Genomic DNA, 26,016 nt, shown 5'->3' on the forward strand with positions numbered 1-26,016 from the left:
CTCTCCAAAACCACCAGTGCATTGCTGCCACAACGATCTTCCTAAAACACAGATCCAGTCACACTAGCATCCTGCTGAACTACCAGGGGGTAACTTCTGAGCTTCTGAGCAGAAATATTTTTCCGCAATTGGGCTCCACCACTCAAGACTGGAAAAGGAGTACGTCAAGGCTGTATGTTGTCACCCTGCTTATTTAACTTCTATGCAGAGTACATCATGAAAAATGCCTGGATGGAAGAAGCACAAGCTGGAATCAAGATTGCCGGGAGAAATATCAATAACCTCAGATATGCAGATGACACGACCTTTATGGCAGAAAGTGAAGAGGAACTAAAAAGCCTCTTGATCAAAGTGAAAGAGGAGAGTGAAAAAGTTGGCTTAAAGCTCAACATTCAGAAAACGAAGATCATGGCATCTGGTCCCATCACTTCATGGGAAATAGATGGGGAAACAGTGGAAACAGTGTCAGACTTTATTTTGGGGGGCTCCAAAATCACTGCAGATGGTGATTGCAGCCATGAAATTAAAAGACGCTTACTCCTTGGTAGAAAAGTTATGACCAACCTAGATAGCACATTCAAAAGCAGAGACATCACTTTGCCAACAAAGGTCCGTCTAGTCAAGGCTATGGTTTTTCCAGTGGTCATGTATGGATGTGAGAGTTGGACTGTGAAGAAGGCTGAGTGCCGAAGAATTGATGCTTTTGAACTGTGGTATTGGAGAAGACTCTTGAGAGTCCCTTGGACTGCAAGGAGATCCAACCAGTCCATTCTAAAGGAGATCAATCCTGGGTGTTCTTTGGAAGGACTGGTGCTAAAGCTGAAACTCCAATACTTTGGCCACCTCATGTGAAGAGTTGACTCATTGGAAAAGTCTCTGATGCTCGGAGGGATTGGGGGCAGGAGGAGAAGGAGACGAAAGAGGATGAGATGGCTGGACGGCATCACCGACTTGATGGACGTGAGTTTGAGTGAACTCCAGGAGTTGGTGATGGACAGAGAGGCCTGGCGGGCTGCAATTCATGGGGTCGCAAAGAGTCGGACACAACTGTGCGACTGAACTGAACTCCAGACTGAATTTTCTGAACTGCCAGTAAATGCACCAGGATTGCTGTCACAAAGATGCCTCACTAAAAAATATTAAATATAAAAGTTAAATAGAAAAAAAAAAAAAAGGCTAAGCTTTATGCTCAACAAACAGGAGTCCCAGTTTTGCCCTCACTAGTAGGTAGCCTTGAGAAAAGTACTTCCTCTCTCAGCTCCCACCTTCTGCCTATAACATGGGGATGACATTTGACTTATCTCATCAGGGAAATAGGAGAATTAAATGACAGTAAAGCAGATGAGCCACAGGGGACCCTGGTATTACCTCTTTCACCACACGAGAGCACTCTCCCTTCCCTGAACACGCCTGCTCCCTCGTGTCCAAAGCCTTTGCACACTCTTCTCTCTGCCTATAGTACCCCTCCCCCTCTTCTCTGTGTTGTGAATTCTTCCAACTCAAATGTACTCAAATGTGCATTTGCCATCTTCTACAGCTCCCCACAGTGTAGTGGACACTCCTGTCCTGTGCTCCCCTACCCTTGCTTCACCCCATCAGAACCTTGTCACCCTGGGCTGAATGGAGTCTTGATGTCCCTCTCCCCCAGGAGACTGGGTCTTGCCCAGCACAAGCCCAGCACACATGAGGACACAGTAAGTGAATAGCACCTTATCACAGGAACTATAAAAAGGAGCTGTGAACAAGAAAACAAGATTGGTTAGTTCCACTATCACTTTTGTTCCTGTCCCCAAAACTGAAATATAAATAAATTCCATTCATGATCACACACACAGACACACACACACACACAGACACACACACTTAAACACACAAGATATTAGCAGCAATTACCTGTAGTCTGTGTTTTCTTCTCATGCTTCTCTATGCCAAATATGTGTTACTTTTGTAATAAGAACTAAATAATAAAGACAGTTCTTCAAATTGAGTGAGCTGAAAGCATAAAGGAGATACGCAAAGGGCCGGTTTTCCAAATTTATCTCTGAAAGAGTTGGGAGATTGCTGAATTTCAATGTGGTGCAATTCTGATTTAAGATCTTGAAGTCTCTGAATTTCTTTTCTATCATGTCTGTGACAGGATCTAGTTTGGAGCTCAGAGGTACAGATCAGGCAGAAGGCCACTTTCTCAGTATCTTCAAGGTGATTTTGGGGGGAACTTAGAGTTTTTACAGGAAGGAGAGAATAAGTACTCTGCTGTCCAATACGGTAGCCATTGGTGATAAAACATGAATCATACTTTATTTATTCACTGAAAGTAAATACAATTAAAAGTTCACAAAATTAAAAGTTCCTAAGTCACAGGTGTCACATTTCAAGTGTTCAGCAGCCGTACGTGGCTGGTGGCTGACATATTGGACAGCACATCTTTGCAGAAGGCTCTACCAGGCAACACTGAGTTAGTGTGTTTCTCAGCTTGCTGTCAATGTGGTTGGTGATATCTCCAGAGAATAAACACATCCATTTACCCCATGAATATGTTACGTTTTACTTTAAAAAATATGCATGAATGTTAGTTGCTCAGTCGTATCCAACTCTCTGGAACCCCAAGGACTGTAACCCGCTTGGCTCCTCTGTCCGTGGAATTCTCCAGGCAAAATACTAGAGTGGGTTGCCACGTCCTCCTCCAGGGGATCTTCCTGATCCAGGGATCAAACCCATGTTTCCCACAATGCAGGCAGATTCTTTACCATCTGAGCACCAGGGAAGCCCTTAAAAAGTAATATATACATACATATTTTTTATATTTATTGCAATGTAAAATGATGCAGTGACTTTGGGAAACAGTTTGGCAGTTCCTCAAAAAGTTAACCATAGAGATGCCTTATGGCCCAGTAATCCCACTTCTGACATATATGCAAAAGAATTGAAACCATATGCTCACAGAAAAAATCTGTACGTCAACTCTCAAGGCGGCATTATTCATAATAGGTGAAAATTGGAAATAACTCAAATATCCATCAGTTGAAAAATGGATAAACAAATTTGATAAATACATACAATAGAGTATTATTTAGCCAAAGAAAAGAATGAAGTACTGATACATGCCATAACGTGGATGAACCTTGAAAAGACTAAGGGAAAGAAACCAAATAGGTCACATATTCTGTGATTCCATTATACAAGATCTCCAGAATGGGCAAATCCACAGAGAGAGAAAGTAAATTAGTGGTTGCCAGAGGCTGAGGAGAGGGGGATGGAAGTGACTGCCTGTGGGTACTAGGTGTTTTTGAGGGTGATGAAAATGTTCTGCAATTAAATAGTGGTGATAGTTGTACAACTCTGTGTATACACACAAAACCACTAATTGTACACTTTAAAAGGATGAATTTTATGGTGTGATGTCTCAGTGAAGCTGTAATTAAAAAAAAAAATACTCTTCTAATTGGGAAGCAACCTAAATGTCCACCTGTAGACAAGTGAGGAAAAACCCCTGACACATCCATACGGTGAACTTCAGTGCAGCACTTAGAAAGACTGGATTCGATCTAGTGAAGAAAGATCTGCAAGACAAATTGCTGTGGGGCAGAAACACATTTCAGAGAGTTGAGTACAGTGTAAAATGTAACATTTTTTTTAAATCCCAAATATTTTATTTTCTATGAGTGTATATCTAAAAATGCAGACATTTTGGTGCATTTCTCTTTATTGCACTTAGCAGATACTGTGCTTTTTACAAATTGAAGGTTTGTGGCAAAACTGCATTGAGTCTATGGGCACCATTTTTCCAACAACACTTGCTTACTTCATGTCTCTGTGTCACACTTTGGTAATTCCCACAATATTTCAAACCTTTTCATTATTGTCATATCTGTGGTGGTGATCTGTGATCAGTGACCTTTGAGGTTTACTGTAGTGAGGAGCGGGGCAAAGCACAAACCATGCCTGTGTAAGACTTCATTGCTGTTGTTTAGTCACTAAGTCAGGTCTGACTCTTTGCGACCTCATGGACTTCAGCATACCAGGCTTCCCTGTCCTTCACTAGCTCCCGGAGTTTGCTCAAACTCATTTCCATGGAGTCAGTGGTGGCATCTAGCCATCTCATCCTCTGTCACCCCCTTCTCCTTCTGCCCTCAATCTTTCCCAGCACCTGGGTCTTTTCCAATGAATTGGCTCTTCACATCAGGTGGCCTAAGTATTGGAGCTTCAGTTTCAACATCAGTTCATCTAATGAATATTCATGGTTGATTCCCTTTAGGATTGACTGGTTTGATCTCCTTGCAGTCCAAGGAACTGTCAAGAGTCTTCTCCAGCACCACAATTCAAAAGCATAAATTCTTTGACACTCAACCTTCTTCATAGTCTAACTCTCACATCCATACATGACTTGCTTAACTGATAAATATTATATGTGCTCTGACTGCCCCAACCACTGGCTGTTTCCTTATTTCTCTCCCTCTTCTCAGGCCTCCCTGTTCCCTGAGACACAATAATCTTGATTTAGGCCAATTAAAACCCTACAGTAGCCTCTTAAATGTTCAAGTGAAAAGAGGAGTCACACCTGTCTCACTTAAAAGTTAGAAATGATTAAGCTTAATTGAAAAAGGCATGCAGAAAGCCAAGATAGGCCAAAAGCTTGGCCTTTTGTTAGCCAAGTTGTAATGTAAAGGAAAAGTTTTTGAACAAAATTAAAAGTGCTACTCCAGTGAACACAAGAATGATAAGTGAAACAGTCTAGGAGAGATGATCAAACCAGTCACAACATTGCCTTAAGCAAAGGCCTAATCCAGAGAAAGGCCTTCTCACCAGTTCCACAAAACCTGAGAGAGGTGAGGAAGCTGCAGAAGAAAAGCCTGAAGCTAACAGAGGTTGATTGATGAGGTTTAAGGAAAGAAGCCAACTCTACAACATAAAAGTACAAGGTGAAGCAGCGAGTGCTGATGTAGAAGCTGCAGCAAGTTATCCAGATCTAGCTAAGATTGTAGTGAAGGTGGCTACACTAAAGAACAAATTTTCAATGTAGAAAGAACAATCTTATATTGGAAGAAGATTCCATCTAGAACTTTCATAGCTAGAGAGGAGAAGTCAATGCCTGGCTTGAAAGTTTCAAAGGACCAACTGGCTCTCTTGTTAGGGGTGAAAGCAGCTGGTGACTTTAAGTTAAAATCCGTGTTCATTTCTCATTCTGCAAATCCTAGGGCCCTTAAGAAATATGCTAAAATCTACTCTGCCTGCTGCTTTATCAAGGTAGCAACAAAGCCTGGATAATAGCACATCTGTTTACAACATGGTTTACTGAATTTTTTAAGCCCACTGTTGAGACCTACTGCTCAGAAAAAGATTCCTTTCAAAATATTACCACTCATTGACAATGCACATGGTCACTCAAGAGTTCTGATGGAGAGCTATAATGAGACTAAGGTCTGTTTTCATGCCTGCTAATACAACATCCTTTCTGCAGCCCATGGATCAAGGAGGATTTTCAGTTTGAAGTCTTATAATTTAGGAAATGCATTTCATAAGGCTGTAGCCAGCATGGACAGTAATTCCTCTGATGGATCTGGACAAAGTCAATTGAAAACTTTGGGGAAAAATTCACTGTTCTAGATGCCATTGAGAACATTTATGATTCATGGGAAGAGGTCAAAATATCAATATTAACAGAAGTTTGGAACAGCATGGTATTGACACTAAAACAGACATATGGATCAATGGCACAGAATAGAGAGGACAGAAATAAACCCATATACTCAATATGCCCAAACTCCTACAGTCAGTCTTTTACAAAGAAGGCAAGAACATACAGTGAAGAAAAGATGGTCTCTAAAACAAGCAGTGCTGGTAAAGCCGGACAGCCAAATGTAAACCAATGAAGTTAGAACACACCCTCACACCTCACATTTTTAGTTGGCTACATAAAAATAAATTCAAAATAGCTTAAAGACTCAAATATAAGGCATGGCACCATAAAACTCCTAGAAGAGAACATAGGCAAAACATTCTCTGACATAAGTCATACCAGTGTTTTCTTAGGTCAATCTCATAAGGCAATAAAAATAAAAGCAAAAATAAACAAATGGGATCTAATCAAATTTATAAGCTTTTTTTTACAACAAAGGAAACCATAAACAAGTGAAAGACCAACCTATAGACTGGGAGAAAATATTTGCAAATAATGTGACCAATAGGGTTTAACTTCTAAAATATACAAACAGCTCGTATAACTCAATAACAACAAAAACAACAAAACAACCCAATGAAAAATGGACAGAAAATCCAAACACATTTCTCCAGAGAAGACATACAAATGGTCACTAGGCACGTGAAAAGATATTCAACGTTGCTAATTATTAGAAAAATGCAAGTCAGAACTACGATGAGGTATCACCTCACACCAGTCAGAATGGCCATCATCAGAAAATCTATGAATAACAAATGCTGGAAAGGGTTTGAAGAAATGCTACCAATGTTGTTGGTAGGATTATAAATTGTTGCAGCCACTATGGAAAACAATATGAAGATTCCTTTTAAAAAATAAAAATTGAGTTGCTATATGATCCAGCAGTCCTATTCCTGGATATATCCAGGTCAAACTGTAATTTGAAAAGATACATGCCACCCCAGTGTTCACAGCACCACTGTTTGTAATAGCTAAGACATGGAAGCAACCCAAATGTCCATCAACAGATGAATGGATAAAGAAGACGTGGTACATATACATAATGGAATACTGCTGCTGCTGCTAAGTCGCTTCAGTCGTGTCCGACTCTGTGTGACCCCATAGACGGCAGCCCACCAGGCTCCCCCGTTCCTGGGATTCTCCAGGCAAGAACACTGGAGTGGGTTGCCATTTCCTTCTCCAATACATGAAAGTGAAAAGTGAAAGTGAAGTCGCTCAGTGGTGCCCGACTCTCAGCGACCCCATGGACTGCAGCCCACCAGGCTCCTCCATCCATGGGATTCTCCAGGCAAGAGTACTGGAGTGGGGTGCCATTGCCCTCTCCGGATAAAGAAGATGTGGTACATATACATAATGGAATACTATTCAGCCATAAAAAATAGTAAAATAATGCCTTTTGCAGCAACATGAATGAACCTAGAGATGATCATACTAAGTGAAATAAATCAGAAAGAGAAAGAAAATACTCTATGGTATCACTTACATGTGGAATCTGAAATATGATCCAAATGAACTTATCTATGAAACAGAAATGGACTCACTGACATAGGAAACAAACTTACAGTTACCAAAGGGGAAAGAGGGTAAGGGAGGGATAAATTAGGAGTTTGGAATTAACAGATACAAACTTCTATATATAAAATAAACAACAAGGTCCTGCTGTAGTACAGAGGACTATATTCAATATCCTCTAATAAGCCATAATGAAAAGAATATGAGAAAGAATATACATATATGTGTATAAATGAATCACTTGGCTGTACATCAGAAGCTAACACAACATTGTAAATCAACTATACTTCAATTTTAAAAGTTTTTTAAAACCCAGAAGTTTGCAAGAAGTTGATTCCAGCCCTCATGGATGAACTTGAGGGGTTCAAGACTTCAGTGCAGGGAGTCACTGCAAATGGGGTGTAAACAGCAAGAGAACTAGAATAAGATGTGACTGATGGGCTGAATTGCTGCAGTCTCATGGTGAAACTTTAATGGATGAGGGATTGCTTCTTATGAATGAGCAAAGAAAGTGGTTTTTTGAGATGGGATCTGCTTCTGGTGGAGATGCTGTGAATATGGTTGAAATGACACCAAAGGATTTAGATTATGTAAACTTAAGTCATAAAGCAGCATCAGGGTTTGAGAGGACTGACTTCAGTTTTAAACGAAGTTCTGCTGTGGGTAAAATGCTATCAAACCACATTGCAAGCTACAGAGAACTCATTCATGAAAGGAAGAGAAATGACACCAAAAGATTTAGAATATCATGTAAACTTAGTTCATAAAGCAGCAGCAGGGTTTGAGAGGACTGACTTCAGCTTTAAAAGAAGTTCTGCTGTGGGTAAAATGCTATCAAACAGCATTGCATGCTACAGAGAAATCGTCCTGAAAAGAAGAAGCCGTAGATGTGGCACACTTCGTTGGTGTCTTATTTTAAGAAATTGCCTCAGTGACCCCAACCTTCAGCAACCTCAGTCAATGACATCAAGGCAAGACCTCTACCAGCAAAAGGATTATGACTCACTGCAGGTTCATGGTGATGATGGTTAGCATTTTTTAGCAGTAAAGTATTTTCACTTAAGGTACTATATGTAGGGTATTTTTTACATAATGCTATTGCACACTTTAAAATAAAGTGTAGTATATAACATAAGCATAACTTTTATATGCAATGGGAAAAAAATCAGGTGATTCGCTTTACTGCATATTCACTTTGTCACAATGGACTGAGCCTAAATCTGCAATATCTCCAAATACCTGTACAAAGGGGAATAATACTGTAAGGTTATCCACCAAAAAAATATCAATAGCTACATAAAGGAAGGACTCTGAAATCGAGGGCAGTTGTCAAAGATAGGTTCTTAATTTTTACAAAGAAAAAGTGCTCATTTGTGTGTGTAATTAATGATTTTTAAAGCTCTCTTTATTAAAATAAAAGCATAAATTAGATCATCCCTATAGGAATAAAGAGAAATATAACAAAGAGCTTGCTTCAAAGAAATAAACTACCTAAGTGTAATCAGATAGTTTGTTAATTAACCTCTTATATTCTCCCAGGTAAAGCAAACTACTTTTTTTTTCTTTAAATTGGAGTATAATTGCTTTACAATGTTGTTTCTGCTATACAATGAAGTGAATCAGTTATCTGTATACATATATCCCCTCCCTCCTGGGTCTCCCTTCCACGCTCCCCCCATCCCACCTATCTATGTCATCACAGAGCACTGAGCTGAGCCCCCTGATAAACAATTTGCAGGGCAGGACGAGAGACACAGAAGTAGAGAGCAGACATGAGGGCCCACTGGGGGAAGGGGACGGTGGAGTGAATTGGGAGATTAGCACTGACCATATATACACTACCACGTGTGAAATAACTCGTGGGAAGCTACTGTGTACAACACTTCAACTTTGCCTATCCCTGAACTCTCTAGGGCTGGAAATTCTCCTGTGGGGCTCCTTCCTCTGGTTTCCTTGCTGAGGAAGCCCCAGACCTGAAGGACCCGCACTCCAACCTGATTAGATTTGTTAGCTGGGTGAGTTTCTCTCTCTGTGTCACTGTCACCACCTCTCACTAAGAGGTCTATCTCGGTGAAACCCTGAGATTCTTTCATGCTTCCTGTAGCCTGTGCCTCTTCTGAGATGGTTGAGAACACTGCATGTGACCCTATTTAGGGGATTTTTTTTTTCCCCCCACAGTTTGGGAAGAGAGATCCTTTTCATTCGATTTTTCTGAATTTTTTTCCCAATCTTTTCTTCCCCAAATCACAAGGGAAAAAGGTAAAATGAGAAAGAATACAAAGGAATACTTTCTCATTATGTAGCTAAAATGCCATGGTGATTCTCTTCCAATCAGTATGTTATTACTGAGTGACTGACTTACGACCAGAGTTGGCTCCCATTTTCCTTCATTCTCTCTCACTTTCTCTGACTCTCATTCTCCAGTTTTATTTTTCTGTGTGTTCTCTTCCTTTCAGATCAGTAGCTCTTTATCATTCAATGAGGATCTTTACTCAAGATGTGCCCATTTATTTACATCATCATCTTACAGAAAGCACGTTTACCTTTGGGAACTTCTTAAAATAGACAAGTTCTGTTTCCTCTGAACCTTTCAAGCAGCCTTTCCTTTTTTTGACAAAACATTTCTAAAGATACCAGTTTATTCAGAATGTCCCAAGAATAAATGATCCCATTTGTTAGCGGAGAGCCTTGGCAATCTGCTTTCTCACCGGCCAACATCTCCTGGCTGGAGTCTCCTGCTCCTGTGTTTTCATTTCTTACATCTGACCCTGGCACAGTGTCCCGCAGGCTGCTCATTCTTCTAGATACAAATTTCATCTGCCCTGCCTTTTGAAGGATGATCGCAGCACAAGGTCTCTGTTAATCAGTCAATAATTGATTAACATGTAGAGAATGGCAAACAGCCAAAGAAACATCAGGCTGATGTTGGGAAACCTGGTCCCTTGACATACCGTGTTACAATTTTGTCAAAGTGTCCCTAATAAAAGATGACTGCTTGCTCATGATAAATGAATCAGAGCCCTCTAGTAGGTGTCAGCTTAACAAGACCCTGCTGTTAGCACCAGGCAGCACAGCCACCATTTGTACGATGTGCCGGGCCCTGTGCTGAGTGCCTTACATACATTATTTCCTCCAGTCTCCACAACAACCCTAGAGAGGAGAAGAGAGGCTTATTATAACCTAATTTTACAGATGTCTGTAAAGGCAGGAAGGAAGGACATATTGAGGTTCAGAGACTGAGAAGCTTATAAAAATCACACAGTCAGCTCACATGTTAAGTACCTACTTCGTGTCAAAGTCTCTTCCAGGCAGTGCAGCTCTAATGAGACAGGCAAAGCCTCCACTTTCCTGAAGCCATCATTCTTGGGGAGTGGGTCTGGACAAATGCTCCATATGTAAGTGAACAATATGTCCAGTCACTGTAACTCCTAGAGAGGAAATAAAATGAAGTGGTGGACTAGAAGGGTACAAGAAAGTGGCAGCCAGAGTGCTAGAGTGAAGAGAAAGAGGAGAGAGGTGACAAAGGATGTCAGGTTGAAAGACAGCATGGACATATTGTATGATCTTCCTGGTCATGATAAAGAGTTTAGTTTTCTCTGAGTATAGTAAAAAATCATTGGAAGGTTTCACAGAAAATAATATCGTCTGATTTATGTTTTTTAAATACCTCTGTGCATAAATAGAGAATTGATTTTAGAGACTCAAGAGTGGAAGCAGGAAGGACACTTTTGGGAGGCAGTTTAAAAAGTGGTCCAGGAGAGAGGTGATGGTGGCTTGGGACTGTGCTCTGTTTTTATATATAAAAAGCGAAACCATCCAGGAAAAATAAACGTGATGTAGGATTTACAGAGGACCCTTCCTTCCATACTAAATTGACTTGAGACATCTTTAGGCCTTGTCCCATCTCATACTAAATGTGTGCGAAGTATATACCACTTGTTTTTCTTTACACTTTTTACTGAAGTGTGACATACGTACAGAAGAGCACACCAATCATAAGGACAGGGCCCTGTTGGTTTTCATAAAGTGAACACATCACTGTAAGCAGCACCCAGACCAAGAAAGAAAAAATTTTCCACACCCCAAAACTCCCCGTCCTGTCAGTCTCTGGCATTCCAAGTATGTTTTTCCAGAATGACATTCTGTAAATCAATTTTCTCAGTCTTGCCTAACCTATGACCCCTTTCTCCAAACCGAAAGTTGCATGCCCTCTGCCATCAGAGATTCTCTTACACAGCCAACCAAGAGATTTGAGCCTTGCATTCTGTGATGGGTAGTATGAAAACAACAGTATTTTCATATAAATAAAAATTCTAATATAATGTTGAATGTGCTTTTTTCAAACCTGACATAAACTCCCATTCCCAGATTCTGTTAGGCCCCCCTCTTGAGAATCACATGTCCAAATTCTGTTAAGATTGCAAGTTACCATTGTCTAGAACAGTCTGGAAATCTAACAGCACAGACGATAGGACTGGGATACATGAGTCTGTAATAGAACAAAGCCATGATTTCCAGGGTTTGTTCAGGGGACAAGACACTGGCAGAGAACCAATATTTACTGAACACTTATTATGTCTCTGGCACTGAACTAGGTGTTGGAGTATGTTTTCTTATTTAACCTTCACCACCCTTTGAGGATGGAGTCATTCTCTCCATTGAATAACTAAGAAAACTGAGTCTGCTGTGCTATGCTTAGGCGCTCAGTCGTGTCAACTCTTAGCGACCCCATGGACTGTAGCCCACCAGGCTCCTCTGTCCATCAAATTCTCCAGGAAAGAATACTGGAGTGGGTTGCCATGCCTTTCTCCAAGGGATCTTCCCAACCCGGGGACTGAACCCAGGTCGCCCACATTGCAGTGGATTCTTTATCCTCTGAACCACCAGGGAAGCCTAAAACTGAGGCTAAAGGCGAAATAATTGAGCCAAGTTCTCAGGACTCATACTGACCAGACTTGGAACCACCTCTGTCTGCCTCCACATCCCATGCTCATTTCACTCAACCAAAGCAGCCTCTCTCATTTTTTTTTCCCTCTGGTCTGTACTTAATAAATTGAAAATGTTGTTCCTGAAATAAACCACATTTCTTCTAATGGTTTCCCATTTACATTTTTTAATGCATTGAGTTTGAAATTAACGGTGAGGCAACAACAACAACTTGTAAATGAAATGGAAAACCTGGCTATAACTTTGCTTTCTTCCAGAAAACAAGGGCTCTTTAAGCCTGATGAAGTTTAATGCTTGCTGTAAATCCAGGAAAAGAATGAATGAGCACAATTTAAATCCCCCAACTCAGAGCCTGGCCACTAGAGGAACATAGGGGCCATAGTGTGTCTGTTATTGAGAAGGGAGCCAGCAATTTACAAACAATCTAAATTAACCGCGTTAACATCTCTGGCAGAGCAATTCATGTTCTCTGGCTTTCTGGAAACTCCAAGCTCAAGCTGTCCCTAGGTTCTTTGGCTTTGCGTCATGAAGGGAATTGATTTGATCAATTACATTGCTGCCGCCTAATTAGTAAGCATGGCCACACTTGCCCATCCGTTTCACAGAGATTAAACTTGGGATCCTGACTGCAGACCAATTTTCGTAGCTAAAAGTCGCTGTGCCTTTCATCCTCAATCCATACCAAGTTCCCCAGAGTTAATCATAACAGGACTTTAGAGCTGGAGGCAGGTTGTCAGAGTCCAGACAACTGGGTCTCTGGGGGCCTCCTGCATGACAACGAAGATTATTTTGGGAAAGCTATTCTGGTTAAGAACCCCTGCCTTTCTGTGCATGTCAGGTATCACCCTTCACAAAGCACATTCACCCCACCCATTCATTTGGGTTTCCCGGTTTCTCAGGAAGAAAGAGGTACAGCTCTCATTTTAGACACAAAGAAAGGAACCTTCACAGAAATAATTACTCAAGGCCATTTCTCAACTAAGATTAGTCATCTGTTTTTATTTTTTATATAAGTAACTTTTACTGAGTTCAGTTTAATTCAGTTCAATTCAGTCACTCAGTCATGTCCGACTCTTTGCAACCCCATGAATCGCAGCACACCAGGCCTCCCTGTCCATCACCAACTCCCGGAGTTCACTCAGACTCACATCCATCGAGGCAGTGATGCCATCCAGCCATCTCATTCTCTGCGTCCCCTTCTCCTCCTGCCCCCAATCCCTCCCAGCATCAGAGTCTTTTCCAATGAGTCAACTCTTCGCATGAGGTGGCCAAAGTACTGGAGTTTCAGCTTTAGCATCATTCCTTCCAAAGAAATCCCAGGGCTGATCTCCTTCAGAATGGACTGGTTGGATCTCCTTGCAGTCCAAGGGACTCTCAAGAGTCCTCTCCAACACCACAGTTCAAAAGCATCAATTCTTCGGTGCTCAGTTTTCTTCACAGCCCAACACTCACATCCATACACGACCACTGAAAAAACCATAGCCTTGACTAGACGGACCTTTGTTGGCAAAGTAGTTTTATCTTATTGTTCATTTTTAGAAGATACAGAAAAACAAAAAGGTAATAAAATGCCATTGTTCACACATAACCACTGAAATGTTTGATGTCTATTTATTTACTCAGCCATTTTTCTATGCGATGATACCATACATGCTATTCTGTAACCTACTATTACCATATTTTTCCAACCATATTCAGTAATTTAATCTTTAATGGTTGAGATATATGGATCACTAAACCAAACACTTATATTGAATATTTGAGATTGGTTCAAAATTTTAGTTATGATAAATAATGTGGCAATAAAATTCTTATATCTAATTAATAATAACTAACATTTATTGAGCATTTATTGCTCAGATTCTGTACGAAGCATTTTACATGTATTATCTTTATTTATTGATTGATTTTTATTGAAATATACTTGATTTACAATGTTGTGCTATTGTGCCACTGTCCGCTATACAGCAAAGTGACTCCGTTATACACATATATATGTATACATTTTTTAAAATTCTTTTCCATGATGCTTTATCCCAGGAGACTAGATATAGTTCCCTGTGCAATACAGTAGGACCTTGTTGTTTATCCATTCTATATATGCTAGTTTGCATCTGCTAATGCCAAACTCCCAGGCCATCCCTCTTCCCCCCTCCTCCCGCTTGGCAACCGTAAGTCTGATCTCTGTGTCTGTGAGTCTGTTTCTGTCCTGTAGACGGGATCATCTGTGCCATGTTTTAGATTCCACATACCAGCAATATCATATAGTATTTGTCTTTCTCATTCTGATTTACTTCACTTAGTATGATAATTTATGGTTGCATCCATGTTGCTGGAAATGGCATTATTTCATTCTTTAAATTTATTTTCTTAATTGAAGTAGAATTGCTTTACAGAATTTTGTTGTTTTCTGTCAAACCTCTGAGTAGTATTCCATTGTATGAAAGTGAAAGTGAAGTCGCTCAGTTGTGTCTAACTCTTTGAGACCCCGTGGACTGTAGCCTACAGGCTCCTCCGTCCATGGGATTTTCCAGGCAAGACTACTGGAGTGGGTTGCTATTTCCTTCTCCAGATCTTCCCAACCCAGGAATCTCGGGTTGGGAACACGGGTCTCCCGCATTGTAGGCAGACACTTTACCATCTGAGCCACCAGGGAAGTATATTCCATTGTATAGAACCACATTTTCTTTATCCATTGATCTGTTGATGGACAGTCAGGTTGTTTACATGTTTTGGCTATTGTAAATAGGACAATAAGGTTGTTTACATGTTTTGGCTATTGTAAATTGTGCTGCTATGAACATGGAGGTGCATGTGTCTTTTTGAATTACATTATAGTTTTGTCTGGGTATATGTCCATGGTAATTCTATTTTTGGTTTGCTGAGGAACCTTCATACTGTTTTCCACAGTGGTTTCACGAACTTACATGCCCACCAACAGTGTAGGAGGCTTCCCTTTTCTCTGTGCTCTCTCCAGCATTTGTAACTTGTAGACTCTTTAATGATTGCCATTCTGACCAGTGTGATGTGGTACCTCATTTGTATTATCAAATTTAACCCTCCCAAGAGTCCTATGAATAAATAATATTACCTTCATTTCATAGGTGAGGAAACTGAGGCCTAGAGAGATGGAGTAATTTGCCAACAATGACATAGATAATGACTCCAGAGGCAGCGCCCTTAATCACTAAGATAAACACTTAGGATTGTAATTTCAGGATAACTAAATACATCAGATTGTAAGGTCTCTGAGTCATATTGCCCAATTGCCCTCTAGAAAGCATGTCCCAATTCATATTTCCACCATCAGGATATGAATGCCCACTCACCTGCATCATCACCAACACTGGGCATTATTAATTTGTGTTGTCCTTAGAGAAATGAAGTCCAGACTTCTGATAGCTTATTCATGCTCTTTAGAGCATGCGTGCAACCTGGTTCCCAATCAAAACATTGATTTCCTTTAAACCAATTATTCTTATTCTTTTCTTGGTACGTGGGCCCCTTTGAGAATCTAATGGAAGCTCTAAAGCAGCTACACAGAAAATGCACACATGCACATCAGATGACCTTGTGTTTTTTGGGAATTCACGGACACCATTAAGGACTCCTGTGCTTTCAGTGAAACTAAAACTAAAAACAGGGCTAATGAACCTTGTCAAATGCTGGTTTGACCAGATGATTCTTTTTAACAGTCCTGCAGTATAAGGAACCAGATCAGAAGAAGCTGGAATAAAATGCCCAGGCACAATAATGGTCCATTTGCCCTGTGGAGGAGTGGTACCCAGGTCAAAACTCTCTTCTGAGGTCACGCTGTCCTCCACCAAAGCAGCAAGACCTCAGAGCAGATGGACAGGCCATCCCTGGCCTGCCCCCATTCCTGCGCTTCAGCAGCCTCCGAAGAACAAGGCTGGGCTCCTTCTGCCAAATGTACTTCTTCACACACCAGTGTCTTTCACGATCTCCCCTCGCATCCTGCTCCTTTATGGTTGGGAAAACCTCATCCCAGATCCATCAAGCCTCTCCTATCACCAGCAGTGGAGGAAGACAAGAGGGGAGGGGAGCATGAGGGCCGGGATCTCGCCCATCCATCTGCTGTGATGCCACTCTGCCAGAAAGGTTTTTTCTGGGAACTTCCTTTGGCCAGAGCACATGCTTTGGGGGCCGTTTTTAATAATGATCCACTGAGGCTCAGTGGCACTTTCAGAATTATGGGTGGAACATCTGGTCCCAGCCTTCAAGGAAGGAGGGGGACAGAGGAATCAGCACTCTTGAGTGCACTGCCCTTTGGGGTGACCCAGTGGAAGGTTTAGCTCCATCTGGATAGACAGGCTGGGGCCACCAGACCGCCAGGAGGCACACACGGAGGCTGCAGGCAGCTCCTCAGCTGAACCCTGGGCTCCCTGTCCTTGCTGCCTGTCCATGGCCACGTTGGAGGTCTTATTCTGCACAGGACAACCATATTCTTGTCATAAACATGAGAAGGAGTGGTAATGAAAAGGGAGCTTCTCTGTCCTTTTATTGTCTGGCTTAGCTCTTTCTTTTTATCTCTGTTTATTAATTTTTGTTCATCCTGGGCCCGATCCTCTCACATTTGTTCTCAGCACTGCAGGTGATGGAAGGGTTTGTGGGTTAAATGTCCCTTTACCTCGCATCTTTTTGGGTCCCTGGGTCTTACTTTCACAAGGCCAGGAGCTGACAGGCAATGACTTTTCAATTCTAAATAATTACAGTTCCTCCTGGATTTGGCCGGGGGAATATGAGTCATCTGAAAACTAATATATTCACACCCCAACATAGCTCTTCTGTTTCCCCTGCACCCTCTTGTATCCTCTTGTGGAATCTGCTCTGCTTTTTAAAATGTCCTTTTAGTCCTTGGTGTTTTGGTGGCCTTTCTCACCAGGTCCAAATGGCAAAATATAGGACAGCAGAGGCTCTACTACTTAATATCTCTGTGACTCTAAAGAAGTAACTTCTCTTCTAAGCCTCAATTTCAGTATTTGTAAAATGGGGACAGTAAATGTACCTCCCACGCTGAGTTGTTTTGGGTACTGAGATAATGCATGTTAGGGGTTCAGTTGGAGAAGACAATGGCACCCCACTCCAGTACTCTTGCCTGGAAAATCCCATGGACGGAGGAGCCTGGTAGGCTGCAGTCCACGGGATCGCTGAGGGTTCGACATGACTGAGCAACTTCACTTTCACTTTTTACTTCCATGCATTGGAGAAGGAAATGGCAACCCACTCCAGTGTTCTTGCCTGGAGAATCCCAGGGACAGGGGAGCCTGGTGGGCTGCCGTCTATGGGGTCGCACAGAGTCGGACATGACTGAAGTGACTTAGTAGTAGTAGTAGTAGGGATTCAGTACAGCCCTTGTCTCTCATATGCTCCCAGTAGATGGTAACGGCTATTATTATTGTTGTTGTTGTTAAATTCAGATCACCACCATCTTCTGTATCTTCTTGGGCAACATCATAAGGATTGAGTCCATTTCTAGCTATCATGAGAGTCACCCCAACTTCTCCACCTTCCTTGTGATCAGGACACTGCATAGGACATCAGACCTCCCTACTCAAGCACTAAATAGTCTAAGGTCACCAGCCCTCTGAAACACACCTGCCCGCTGAAACACACCTGCCCCACTCCTGTTACACCCTCACTCACAAAGGGGAAGCAATTCCCTGTCTTTTCAGCTCTTGTCTCCTCAAAATGTGCAAAGATGGAATTGGTTTTGCAGGAAATTTCTCTGAAAGTAGCAAAATCTAATGAAGTGAAGTGAAAGTCACTCAGTCATGTCCAACTCTTTGAGACCCCATGAACTATACAGTCCATGGAATTCTCCAGTGTGAATACTGGAGTGGGTAGCCATTTCCTTCTCCAAGGGATCTTCCCAACCCAGGGATCGAACCCAGGTCTCCTGCATTGCAGACAGATTCTTTACCAGCTGAGCCACCAGGGAAGCACAAAATCTAATGACCCTTTCCCAAACTATCACCCACCAACACCTCTCCATTTTAGCAAGTAACCATCATCTCCTGGTTTTCTTCTAGGCCCCTTCACAAAGAATGTTCCAGGGAAATAGCAAGTCTCTGGTCTGTGGGAATCAGCACTAAGATGCAGAAAGATCAGATGCTCTGGGATTATGCCTGGGATTGAATCCTATCTCCACCACTATGTAATCTTTAATTGCTCTAAACCATAGTTTTCTTCATCCATAAAATGGGCATGATGGTTGTATTAAACTCACCGGCTTAAATCTCCTTGCTTTCCCAGTCAGTGTTAATCTCCTGGATTAAAATCTCAACCAGTTCCAGACACCTAGGAGATGTTGTTCAATAAAGACTCTGTGAAGTGGAGCAAAGTTTGGGGCCCTCTCACTGCAAGCAGTAACCTAAAAACATAGATCAAATTGAGAAAGAAGCATTTATTTACATGAAAGAGATAAAGAAATTGTATTTTCTGAAAATATGGTTCTTTGAGGAAAGGAACTGTCTTTAAGAAAATATCTTAATTAGAGCTGAAGGTGGAAAATGAAACCCATCTCCTCACATCACTACCCACATCCTGTCTTCCTCATTGCCCTCAATAATGCTGATGCCAAAGCTACCAGAAGAGAACAGAAATTATTGCCTTAAAAACAATAAGAATTTTGAACCCCTGAAGCAATGTGGGAAGAAAGAAGTTGAGGTGAGAGAGAGCAAGAAGAGGGGCAGGGAGCCCAGCCCTAAGCACTGCTTTAAATACCTGGTGCAGGTGACTTTCCTCTTCACTGCTTCCGGGTGCTATGAGCACTGGTTCCGGGCGCTATAAGCACTGCTTCCGGGCGCTACAAGCACTGCTTCCGGGTGCTATAAGCACTGCTTCCGGGCGCTATAAGCACAGCAGGCATCTAGGGAAATAGAGCCAAGAAACAGGAGAGACGGGGATGAAGTTATCCCCCCTGCCCCACCCAGGAGCCAGGAACATTGAGGGAGAGTTTCAGATATCCCGGGGTTATGGAAAAGGGACATTCAAGATCACCTTGCCTAGCTTTCAAGGGGAGGAAAGGCTCCAATTTATGTCAGGGCTACATATATATATAAACAACATAGGCAGTAAATACTGAACAACTACATCCTGTCCCTTCACAGAAATTCTCAGAAAACATTCTTCCAGGGTCTCAGCAAGCCCAGCCAGCTCTCTGGCCTACAGGCCATCTCTGAGTTGAGCTCTAAATGGTCTCCTAGGCACTTGCATCTGCAAAGTTTCCTAGCAGCGAAAAGCCTTTGAGCTGTGAGAAAGGGCAGCAGTTTGGGGGTCATTTTATGGCAGGTCTGTGAACCTGGACTGAGGAGCAGGATGAGGATTTGCTGAAATCTGGACAGCAGCACGTATTCAGCAGCAAAGACTAATCATTTCATCATACAATATTCATGACACCCGCCCTGGCCCTCGGGATACAGAAAGATAGGCGAGGGCTCTGGTGAGAAGGCAAGACGTCCTAGATAGAGCGGGCTGGAGCCATGCACCCTGAGGGCCGCAGGTGACAAGGGAGGCATGACGCGCGGGTGTGGTCCCCTCTGGAGGAGTGCGTCCTAAACCAGGCCAGACCAGTGGAGAGGAGATGTAGAGCTGTCCAGGGGTCCCAGCCGGGACCCGGCAAACCAGCAGATAAGATTAGACTCCCACCAGCCAAAGGACAGAACAGAGGGATGAGTCAGAAAGAGGAAGGCAGTGGGGGTCAGCAGACAGCTGCTCAGAGAAGGGATGAAAGGCATCGCACAGTGCCTAATGGCCTAAGTGGTCCCATCTCAGCGTTTTACCACCTGATTCCCCAAGGCCAGTAATGGTCCCTGTTCTCTCTGGAGCCTTTCATCCCACTGCTCTGAGCATCTCGGCCAGGCAGCAAGCTATCTGCTCCTCAGAGGGGAGGCTCCGGTACTTCACCGCCTGTTTGTTACAGGCTCGAAGGCGCTCTGGCCACAGGTATATTCCTGCCTTCTCCTCTAGTCTCCCTTTCACCTTGACAGTGGGGTGAACACAGCTGAGAATCCAAGAAACAGGGAGCACGGGTGCTAATGCAACCCCCTGTTTCACACATGAGGAAGTGGGGCCCAGAAATGTGATGACCATGCATAAATGTCAGTCAGTTATTTAGCCCTAGGCTAGCTTTTTTTGCTAATATTTTCAACTTCTATTTCTCTCTCTCCTTTTCCCATCTCCCCTCTCTCCCTATTTCTAATTACAAAAGTAATAATTATTCATTGCAAAAATAATTTTAAATAAAAAGTGAAAATCTTCCCCTAAAGCCTTCCTCCAAAGATAACCATTACGAAGTTTTTTCCACCCAGATTTTTTCTATGAACATGTGTGTATATGTGCTCAGTCATGTCCATCCAACTCCGAAACTGTATTGGGCTGTAGCCTGCCAGGCTCCTCTGTCCATGGAATTCTCCAGGCAAGAATCCTGGAGTGGATTTCCATGCCCTCCTCCAGGGGCTCTTCCCAACCCAGGAATCAAAGCTGTGCCTCCTACATTGGCAGGTGAATTCTTTACCACTGAGCCACCTGGGAAGCCCTATGAACATACACACAGACACATACACACATACATGCACACGTGTGCACACACACATGTTTTTCTACAAGAATCAGATCATACTAGACTTTCTTTCCTGAAATTTGCTTTTTTCTACTTAACTGGGTCATGAGCCTCATTTCAGGTAGACCTAGCTTACCATTTTAATAGATGTATGGTTTTTCAATGCATGAATGCTTCATGGTTTATTTCACAATCCCCTATTGCTGGAATGTAGGTAATTTCCCATCTTGGGGGGACATTACTGGAGTATCCTGTACTTTTTAAGGATTTATTTATTTATTTGGCTGTGTTGGATTTTAGTTGCAACACACAGGATCTTTGATCTTCATTGCAGCATGCTAACTCTGTCATGGCAGGTGGATCTAGTTCCCTGACCAGGGATCAAACCTGGGCCCCCTACATTGGGAGTGCAGAGTCTTAGCCAGTGGAACACCAGGGAAGTCCTCTGTACTTTTACCTTTGTTCTGTTTACAAGTACTTCTGTAGGATATATTCCTAGATGTGGAGTATTTACATCAAAAGCAAAAGCTAAGATCATTTTAATTGTATTAAATAACACCAGGTTTTTTTACCCAAAATTTGCACTCCCACATAGAATGTATGAAAATTTTTCATATATTTGCCAAACTAATAGATCTGAAATCGTTTTCTGCTTCTTAATTTGCTTGGTAATTATTTGCTTGGTAAAGGAATTTTATGATGTTTTCATGAGTTCACTGGCTACTCGTACTTACTCTTGTTATTTGCTTGTCCATATGGTTTCCTTTGTTTTTATTGAATTGTTTTCTCTTCTTGATTTGAAAGAGAGTTTTGTGTATTGGAAATATTACTGCTTTTACTGTTGTTGTTGTTGTTTTTTTTTGCCATTGCTTTCTTTTTCTTTACTTTACAATATTGTATTGGTTTTTCCATACATCAACATGCATCCGCCATGGGTGTACACGTGTTCCCAATCCTGAACCCCACCCCACCACGTCCCTCCTCATACCATCCCTCTGGGTCATCCCAGTGCACCAGCCCCAAGCTTCCTGTATCCTGCATCAAACCTGGACTGGTGATTCGTTTCTTATACGATATTATACATGTTTCAATGCCATTCTCCCAAATCATCCCCCCCTCCCTCTCCCACAGAGTCCAAAAGACTCTTCTATACATCAGTGTCTTTTTTGCTGTCTCGCATACAGGGTTATCGTTATCATCTTTCTAAATTCCATATATATGCGTTAGTATACTGTATTGGTGTTTTTCTTTCTGGCTTACTTCACTCTGTATAATAGGCTCCAGTTTCATCCACCTCATTAGAACTGATTCAAATGTATTCTTTTTAATGGCTGAGTAATACTCCATTGTGTATATGTACCGCAGCTTTCTTTTCCATTCATCTGCTGATGGACATCTAGGTTGCTTCCATGTCCTGGCTATTATAAACAGTGCTGCAATGAATATTGGGGTACACATGTCTCTTTCAATTCTGGTCTCCTCGGTGTGTATGCCCAGCAGTGGGATTGCTGGGTCGTATGGCAGTTCTATTTCCAGTTTTTTAAGGAATCTCCACACTGTTCTCCATAGTGGCTGTACTAGTTTGCATTCCCACCAACAGTGTAAGAGGGTTCCCTTTTCTCTACATCCTCTCCAGCATTTATTGCTTGTAGACTTTTGGATCACAGCCATTCTGACTGGTGTGAAACGGTACCTTATTGTGGTTTTGATTTGCATTTCTCTGATAATGAGTGATGTTGAGCATCTTTTCATGTGTTTGTTAGCCATTTGTATGTCTTCTTTGGAGAAATGTCTGTTTAGTTCTTTGGCCCACTTTTTGATTGGGTCGTTTATTTTTCTGGAATTGAGCTGCAGGAGTTGCTTGTATATTAAAAATATGGAATGCTTCATGAATTTGCATGTCATCTTTGTGCAGGGGCCATGCTAATCTTCTCTGTATCGTTCCAATTTTAGTATATGTGCTGCCGAAGCGAGCACTGCTTTTACTGTTGTTTGAGTTACAAATGTTTCTCTCAGTTCTTATAACTTTGTTTTCAAAGTTTGTGACTTTATAGAAATGTCCAGGCAAATACAGCAATACTTTACAGATCCTGAACTCCTGTCATATGTAAAAAGGTCTTTCCTATTTCAAAACCACATAAAAATGTTAACTATATCTTCTAATATTTTAAATAATTTTTAATATTTAATATATTAGATCCATCTGGGGTTTATTTTAATGTAAGAAATAAAGTAAGGATCCAGCTTTATTTGTTTCTAAATAGCGAGACTGTTGTCCCAACACCACTTATAGAATAATCTTTTTTCCCACAAGCATTGAAATGACATATCAAATTCTCTTGGATACTTTATTCTCTTTATAAACTATATAATTGCATTGATCTATCTGCCTTTTCTTGCACTTCCTGCCCTCAGTTCAGTTCAGTTCAGTCGCTCAGTCGTGTCCGACTCTTTGCGACACCATGAACCACAGCACGCCAGGCCTCTCTGTCCATCACCATCTCCCGGAGTTCACTCAAACTCATGTCCATCGAGTCAGTGATGCCATCCAGCCATCTCATCCTCTGTCATCCCCTCTTCTTCCTGCCCCCAATCCCTCCCAGCATCAGAGTCTTTTCCAATGAATCAACTCTTCACGTGAGGTGGCCAAAGTATTGGAGTTTCAGCTTTAGCATCATTCCTTCCAAAGAAATCCCAGGGCTGATCTCCTTTAGAATGGACTGGTTGGATCTCCTTGCAGTCCATGGGACTCTCAAGAGTCTTCTCCAACACCGCAGTTCAAAAGCATCAATTCTTCGGCGCTCAGCTTTCTTCACAGTCCAACTGTCACACCCATACATGACCACTGGAAAAACCATAGCCTTGACTAGATGGACCTTTGTTGGCAAAGTAGTGTCTCTGCTTTTGAATATGCTGTCTAGGTTGGTCATAACTTTCCTTCCAAGGAGTAAGCGTCTTTTAATTTTATGGCTGCAGTCACCATCTGCAGTGATTTTGGAGCCCCCCAAAATAAAGTCTGTCACTGTTTCCACTGTTTCCCCATCTATTTCCCATGAAGTGATGGGACCAGATGCCATGATCTTTGTTTTCTGAATGCTGAGCTTTAAGCCAACTTTATCACTCTCCTCTTTCACTTTCATCAAGAGGCTTTTGAGTTCCTCTTCACTGTCTGCCATAAGGGTGGTGTCATCTGCATATCTGAGGTTATTGATATTTCTCCCGGCAATCTTGATTCCAGCTGTGCTTTTTCCAGCCCAGCATTTCTCATGATGTACTCTGCATAGAAGTTAAATAAGCAGGGTGACAATATACAGCCTTGACGAACTCCTTTTCCTATTTGGAACCAGTCTGTTGTTCCATGTCCGGTTCTAACTGTTGCTTCCTGACCTGCATATAGGTTTCTCAAGAGGCGGGTCAGGTGCCCTAGAGTCTTTTAAATACTTTTATAATGTGAGATGACTTTTTGGTAAGTTTTACTATCTATACCGGTAAGTTTCCACATTTTCCCCACACCACTCCGGTCATTCCTCTTGTTTTAATTAACCTGGATATTTTTTTCTTGGTTATTCTTTTATCATCTATATTCTTCCATATATTTAGTTTGTGATCATTTAGGTTCTTCTCTCTACCCACCCCAGTCCCTAAAAAATACCATAATGATATTTTAATGAGATTGTCTTGAATTTACAGATGAATTCAAGGAGAACTGAAGTTGTCTTGGATAGAGACTTTCTATACTCATTAGAAAAGACCATGATTCCGGGAAAGATTGAGGGTAGGAGGAGAAGGTGCAACAGAGGACAAGATGGTTGGATGGCAGCATCAGTTCAGTGGACACAGGTCTGAGCAAACTCCAGGAGATAGTGAAGGACAGGGAAGCCTGGCGTGTTGCAGTCCATGGGGTCTCAGTTGGGCATGACTTAACAATGGAATAACAGCAACATACTAAAGCAAGTTATGTCTCTCCCTTTACATGTCTTCCTTTTATGTCCATTCATAAAGTCATATGGCTTCCTTCACATAGATCCCATCAATGCTCAATTTTAAAAGGGTTCTATTGGGAAATTTCCATTAAGGCCAAAGTTTGGAACACACTCAGTTTGGCATCAAAGATAGACCCTTAAGTGCTACAGAAACCACTCTATCCCATCTGCTCCCAACTCTGGGCCTAAGCCAAGAGGTCGCTTCCCTCTTTGAAGTGGGAATGGGTCCATCAATTAACCAGTGGGCAATTGATGTCCCTGACCTGATCCCCAGTCCTGTGCTAGAAATATAGGACAGACTCCATCTTCAAACAGCTTTGATGCTGTATAAAGAGACGAATGGCACTTAAGAATGACATTCCATATTGATGTATGTGATATGGCCTGTGTTTTGATGAAAATACAGGAGAAGAGGCCTGGAGCAGTCAGGAAAGATTTCAGGAAGAGGACAAAAACTGAACTGGGCATTGGCCTGTGGTTACCTTTTGAAAAATATTTATCTGTTTGGGTGTGTCAGGTCTTTGTTGCAGCATACTGGCTTCTCTCGTTGTGGCTCATAGTGTGAGCCACACTTGTAGGCTCCAGACTGTGCAGGCTCAATAGTCATGGTGCACAGACTCTACAGTGCATGGGCTCAGTTGCCTAATGACACGTGGGATCTTAGGTCCCTGACCAGGGATCAAACCCACGTCCTCAGCATTAGAAGGTGAATTCTTAACCACTGGACTACCAGGGGAGTTCCTGTGGTTACCATTTAAACATATAAAGAAGAGGAAAGAAGCACATTATAAGCAAGAAAATCACCCCACACCTACCAGGAATCACATAGATACTGGGTTAGGCACGTAAAGAGGAGGTTATGTGCTCAACAAATAGTTTTACACATTCACTATAACCCAAGCTCTGTGTTTGGTGCTAGAAAAACAAGACGAGTAAGACTGACCCTGGTCTTGAGGAGCTTGTGGACAAGGGAGACAGACTGTTAAATAAACAAGTTCAGCAGCTGTTGTGATAGAACTCTGTGGAGAGAATAGCAGAGACTCTTAATCTGGTGACTACATCTCCTGGGCACCCATGGATGGGATTCAGTGAGTCTGTGAACTCCTGAAATTATGCAGTGCTAAATTACTTGCATAACCAGAATACTTAGGTTAAGAACCACTGAGGTACAGTGCCACAAAATTCTTGGTTTCTGTGTTTTAATGGCCAGATAAGATATATGTAAAGACACCATTACAAATAGAAAGTAAATAATTCTGGTCTTCCCCCAACTTAGAAGTATTTTAAGAGTTCAGAGGCTGTATTGTCTGTTATGA

The 26,016-nt window shown here is 42.0% G+C and overlaps 1 protein-coding gene and 1 non-coding gene across 2 annotated transcripts in view; one reads left to right on the forward strand and one right to left on the reverse strand.

Annotated features, from left to right (window-relative positions):
* Nucleotides 1–26,016, forward strand: part of ADRA1B (adrenoceptor alpha 1B) — a 61,370-nt gene that overhangs the window by 21,596 nt on the left and 13,758 nt on the right. The window lies entirely within an intron of this gene.
* LOC139184327 (U6 spliceosomal RNA) lies at nucleotides 22,588–22,694 on the reverse strand. Its single transcript, XR_011567905.1, has one exon. It is a non-coding gene; the product is annotated as a U6 spliceosomal RNA (small nuclear RNA).

This window comes from Bos indicus, chromosome 7 (genome assembly GCF_029378745.1).
Source record: "Bos indicus isolate NIAB-ARS_2022 breed Sahiwal x Tharparkar chromosome 7, NIAB-ARS_B.indTharparkar_mat_pri_1.0, whole genome shotgun sequence".
NCBI lineage: Eukaryota > Metazoa > Chordata > Mammalia > Artiodactyla > Bovidae > Bos > Bos indicus.